The 6237-nt window shown below is 43.8% G+C and overlaps 1 protein-coding gene across 1 annotated transcript in view; it reads left to right on the forward strand.

Moving 5' to 3' along the window:
* The window catches only part of cni (protein cornichon), a 45736-nt gene extending 40179 nt beyond the window's left edge, over positions 1-5557 (forward strand). The window contains exon 6 of the mRNA XM_050168745.3: positions 5337-5557. The gene's annotated coding sequence lies outside the window, so the exon portion shown is untranslated. The remainder of the gene's footprint in view (positions 1-5336) is intronic.
* Positions 5558-6237: the final 680 nt, after the last annotated feature.

Consider the following 6237-nt stretch of genomic DNA (forward strand, 5'->3'; position numbering starts at 1 on the left):
CGGCATTTGTTTTCACTGCTATCCTAATCCGCTAAGGGTGGGCGAATATCTTAGCTGTGTTACAAGAGTCGGCGTATGAATAGGGTACACTTCTAACATATCAGTGTAAACATGGCCACTATCGTTGCCGCTCACGATTTGTTGCGTGCCCATGAGTAGAGACAAGAAGAATCGAAAGGCGTCCTTTATGTTGTTGTTGACCAAAACCATTATGAAGCCTACAAATAATAAAGCCGAGGCAAGTTTGGTTGTAGCTTTTTTTTTTTTTTTTATGGAAGTGATGAAAGGAATGAAATGGGGTATCTGCTTAAGAATGTTGGGTGCGTGCAGACCGCTTGGTATGTCTGGGAAGAGTCATTCGCGCAGCATTTGACAGATGGTAAGCGCGATCATCATTAGCTAGACTTGGCACACGACATATCGCTGCAGCTAGTTCGAGGTGTGATCATTACACGGGAAAGAAAAAGAAAATCAAATTTTGACAACAAAATTCAGGGGTGCGATTATTATGCAAGTAAATACGGTATCTCTTGTCCATGGAATTTCCTAAAGGGAACTCTGGTTCTGCAGTCGTTTGGCTACCATGGAAATGATGGCTTAAATGCAGGAATTCTTCCACAATCACGAAGATGGAGCATCTTTGTGCTTTGGCTTCAGACTGTGTTGCATTATTATGCTTAATTTTTTTTAATTCTAAATATTAGAGCAGTCATAACTTTTCTAAGCTCTTTAAGGTAATATGATCATGTGCACGTGCATAATCACCACATATTGTTGCACTTGCATCGCACTATAGGTGTTGCCCAAACTAAGCCTCCTAGCAATAGCTCCTTCGGCATAACTTGCCATGTTTTTTGTGTACTGCAAGCACCAGAAGCAGCTGCAAGAGCTGAAAACACATTATGGTCACCATGTTTTTAAGCAGTGCCTATTGTTAGAAATGATCAATTTGCAAAGTCACAAGGCCACTCGAAGCCAAAGTTTAGGCAAGTCCTTGTAGTGCTCCACTTCATTGTGATGCTTGATGAACCGTAGTGCTTGCAGTTCCTGTCGACACTAGCACCAGATTGCAAAAATCTCTGATGAGACGTGGGTGTGATGGCATTGTGGCCTGCAATTTCTGTAGTAGAATATGCTGGGCCCATATCACCAACTCCCTTATGTTCCGGCATATTCATCTTCTACTTAATCAGCACACAGATGATGCACGGAAAAGTAAAGAAGTCTGCACACCACAGCACTGTCTATCCTTTTTTTTATACCTTTCCTTCAGGCGGGACACGCATAGACTTACAAGTTGCATGCAACAAAATATATAGGAATGAACATGGGGGATACAGTTAATGGCCGATTTTTCGGATGCCTTCATGGAACTGCCACATACCCCATAGAATCAATGTATAAGAACATCTGAAATTTCAAAAGCAAAGATGCTTCACCATCCGATTTTCCGGACTTTTTGCCATGACTGCAGCACCAAAAGAGAGTTATCAAAGCTACCACCACTGCCATGTTGATTATCTTGCCCGCCTCGAAGGGCAGCCTGGGACGCAAATCCACTGACAGCCATAGCCACCACAGTGTTGCATAGTGCCGGTTAGAAAGTCTGCTTCGCCTCATGCTACATGGTGAAGCATACCAAGAGTGGGAAGGGGTAATTGTCACGGTACACTATGCATTCATTAATTATGCGTGTGTGCACCCGCCGTCTCCTGTGATAGTATGAGCACCGATCCGACTAATAAGTGTACTTACAGGCCTTCAGAGCTATTTCAGACATGCCTGTGGTGATTTGAGACATTGGGGGCCGCTGCATTAATTTCTTCGGACAGCCTGATTTTTCGGCTGTTCTCGCGTCCCCTAGGGACCCCAAAAAATCAGAAGTTTACTATATACAGTTTATTAGACAAAGAACCTTTAGTGTGTCACTAACTTCAATGATTCACCATGGCATAATACATTGTGCATTTATGTTTACTAACACATGACATGACATAAGTAAGCATAAGTAAAAACCTACAATTTAAAGTGACAAACGGCAAGTGTGAACTCCAATTTTTTCTCCAAGTTGAGCAACCAGCGCACTAATTGTGCAGGACGCATCTTCAAGATGCCCAGGATCATCAAGAAGCATAGCAATTAAAGGCCTTCACTACCCTGTATTACCACAAGCTTTCTCTGTGTAACTGTAGGAAGCACAGTACAGTAGAACCTCATTCATACGTCTTGAAAAAAAAAATTACGAGAAAGAACAAACGAACCGAAGTCACAAAAAAAAATTGGCAAACACAACTGCAGCTGAGAGCTACCTGATGAGAAGCATTGCGTCAATTATTGCAGCGTGAGGCGCTGACATGTGCCAAGCTGGTGGGGCTCGAGGCCCATGATGTTGTGTTCCTGTTGCGTGTTTTGAGACAGTGACATGAAACAAGGTCAAGCTGGTGGGCGATGGTAGAATACAATGTCACCAAAGCAAAACATGCCACTCACTTCGTGTTAAGGGCATGGAGTAGACGCTTCCAATGGCACCACGCCAAACGCACTGAAACATATAGGTAAAGATGCTTATCACGGTAGGTCTAGAGGGGATAACTGAGTGCATCGTGCGACAGCCCACAAGATTTGCTGGTAAAGGAAACCGAGTGCCTCTTGGTTTACACGACACTGGCAGACGAGTACTGCGGGGAAGCTGCCCTGGCGGGCACTACTGCCCTTGATTGCACATGCCTCGCGCCTTTTCTTATTATGGTGGCTAGGTCTCATGTGAACACCTATCATACGATCGCAGTTTGGTGATGTACTAAACAGTGGTACCAAAAGATTGTGTTTCCCAGAAATGTATTAACCCGTACAAATAAAAGCAGAACTGTATAGGGTCATATTTCGTGTTCTCGATCACGGACATTGGCACTGGAAAATTTTACAAAACGGGGTCATGTCAACGAGGTTCTACTGTACACACGTGGTATGGTCATACTCTTGGAACTTGGTCATACTCTTGAAAAAGGATTTTTGGCATGGACATTGGCCGATGTAAGCATGCTCCAACTTGAGAGTCCTGGTGGTGCCCCTTGAAAAGAGAGTTGTTTGCAAAATGTGGCGAATTCTTGGCACTCGTCTGTGCGTTTCACATAGCCACCAATAGTGGCTGTCAGCAGACAATGGGACGAAACTCTTGTGCTGTCACTATGTTGAATAAAGGTTTAGCTTTTAACTGCAGGGTGTCTACCATCGGGAAAAATCTGGAATTCTCAGGGAAGAAAATGGGGAATTTCCACCTCGGCTATTCTAAATTAGGGAAATTGGTACTTATACAGTGGTTATGGCTTACATAGTGGCATGGCAGAAGTAAGCAATGGTTTCAACTGAACCTTTGCAAACTGCACAATATTGGCGTCTTTTTATGCGAGCAGGAGCCTAGTCAGGGTGGTTGGAGTTCGCATGAAACACACGATTCAGTCAAATCTGGTAGTGTGTTCCAACTGACTGACATCTTACTGGCAGTAGTTTAAAATCATGGGCTGGCAGTACCTTGGTGAGACATAAACCATTAGTTTTTATTGTGGAAATTTTCGTTAGCAATCTGTTAAAGCTTGAAAAAATCGGGGAGTTTAAGAATACCAACATAGTGCAGTCAGCTTCCGTTAATTTGACCCTGACGGGCACAACGAAATCAATTGAATTATCAGACGGGTTGAAGTAAACAAGAGGCAGAAAAAATGCCACTACACACTGCTGGTTCATTTGGCAGTATTTGCCCACTTTCTGTGTGCCCAAAGTAGAAATCTAATGTTCACCCAATATTTTAGGAAGAAAGCGAGTAGCAAGTACAATGGTGGCCACTTTCCTACAAACATCATGGAATAGTCTCTGTTATAGTGCCGCAGAACATGGACACCAGAAGAAATGAAAGACGGACGTAAGCACTATAAATGACAAAATCTTAACACCAGGATTGGTCGTACTTACACGCGCACAAAACCATGTACATGGTGATGGCAAACCTCTATGATATATGGAAGCACGAAAGCAATCTTAAAAAAACCGATACATCAAAGAAACCCAAGAAAGCCTAAGTGTTACATTGCTAATGAAGCCAGCTCTCAAGGCATGCGGAAATAATGCATTTTTTTCATGGAAAAAGACAGTGAAGGTTTGCTTATACATTGGTCAGCAGCAGAGATGATGTGTTCGATTCCTATTATTAATCTTACAGACTCACGTTTATTGCCGTCTATAATAGTGATGTCTTCTATAAGAGGGTGACAAGTACGTGTTTCGCAATGAAGCATCAGAAAACAGTCACCCAATACTCTCTTCACTTTGTTTCTGTGCTCTCTCAAGCATTCACTGATGCATCTTCCAGTTTAACCTATATAGCATTTACCGCAAGGCAGCGGAATACGATAGACTACCCCTACAGAGCAAGCGACGAACTGATCTTCATGCTTCTTATCACAGACCGGCTTTTTTGTTTTCATCTGGTTAGTGGTTTTACACCGAGTGTTTAGCTCGTTTGGAGCTGACAAAAACAACCAACACATTTCCTTGGCATCCTATGTTTTTCATACCAGGTGAATGTATGGAATGACAGCGATTTTCACCTGGTCAGGGCTGCTAGCTCTCGCATTTTCATGGGGGTATTTTCCTAACCATGTGTTGGTATCGGTGGCAGAAGTGCTGCTCAAACAGGAACGATCGAGCAAAGTCAGCTTCGTCGTAGTACATCTATGTTATGGGGCAAAGCAGGCAAATGTTCCAAAGGCGGTTTTGGTTTTTGTGTCCGACTGCACCATGCAGAAAACTTCCGGCCCAATTTTCTTAAAAAAGAAGAAAGGTGCGTTAGAGTTGGAATTTACCCATAATCAGTCATTGAGCTAGGGTAATCATATGAATATGTTCCCGACATGTGCTGCACACATTCCCTGTACCCTAAGACAGACGCTTCCACTGTGTACGGGTCAGGTGCACGTGTGCTGACCGATCAAGTTTAAATTATCCGCTGAAGGCCACTTTGGAGATCGAAATAACAAAAGTTTCGGCCCATCGAAATGCATGGGCACCAGCCGGGATCAAAATAACCGGAGTCGAATTAATGGAAGTCTATTATAGACACCCTGCCATGTGAACTCGTGGGAACACTCCTACTCAACATTATGGGCTACACTCAAAAGGACCCTGTGTTGGCAAAACGCATTTTTGACGCAAGATTTTTTGGAGCAGTCAACTAAGGAATTTCAAAATTGGTGGAACAAAAATGGGCAGCCACTTTCACTGTGTTCACCTCTTTTCTCTCTCTTCCATGCTCGTCGACTCTGGACTGGCCTGTGGAGCAGCCAAGTGCGATGTGCGCCGTGAACTGTACCGGAACTGTTTCTGCGGACTGGAGGTTGTGTCCTTCCCCGCCTCGGAGAGTGTGCCGTATTTATGTGCCGATGTACAGCTGTGTGTGTGTGTGTGTGTGTACGTGTGACCTGCTAGTGCAATGTTTCAAGAGTACATGGGGCCTTTGCCTGGGCTCTTTTGCTTAGGGTTAAATAAAAACATTGTAGCTTAACTTTTGTCTGTCGTCTGCTACTTATCGCTTGACCGAAGTCTCCCCTGCAGGTGCAAATGGATATTTTACCTGTTCATCCATTTTTGTGTGTGTGCTTTTTTCACAGCTGCGCTAGCATCAAAGGCATACTCGCATGTGCACTGACTGACACTTGCTCTGCACTCCTTTCGTGGGTGGAGCATTATTTGAGTGGTTTAAGTGGGCACAACTGGCTGCGAGTGCTGGTTAAAGTGACTGTGATTCAGAGTGGACGGGAGCACAAGTGACCACGGGTAAGTTTGAATGGAAGTGACTATAAACGCTAGTGAGTGTTTGCGAGTATGAATGGGTGCAAGTGCATAGCCTGTGAAAAGATTCGCGAGTAATGATGAATGAGTATATGCTTATTATGCCAACCTATGACTAGCAGGGTGTCTTATCTGAACCGTACCTAACCTGAACTAGAAAAAAAAAGAATGTTACTGGTTTGCATGTGGCGTTTAAGGTGGCATTGGGGTCAAGAAATGTGCCTATTTGATGCTGTTATTTCATCATCATCATCAGCCTGGTTACGCCCACTGCAGGGCAAAGGCCTCTCCCATACTCCCATGCTGTTATTTAACGTCCATCAATTCACTGCACTTTTGGCAAGGGTAATATGTGGAAGTGTGATGCAATAAAGAGCAAGAAGAGATCACCAA

Source organism: Dermacentor andersoni, chromosome 10, assembly GCF_023375885.2.
Source record: "Dermacentor andersoni chromosome 10, qqDerAnde1_hic_scaffold, whole genome shotgun sequence".
Taxonomy (NCBI): domain Eukaryota; kingdom Metazoa; phylum Arthropoda; class Arachnida; order Ixodida; family Ixodidae; genus Dermacentor; species Dermacentor andersoni.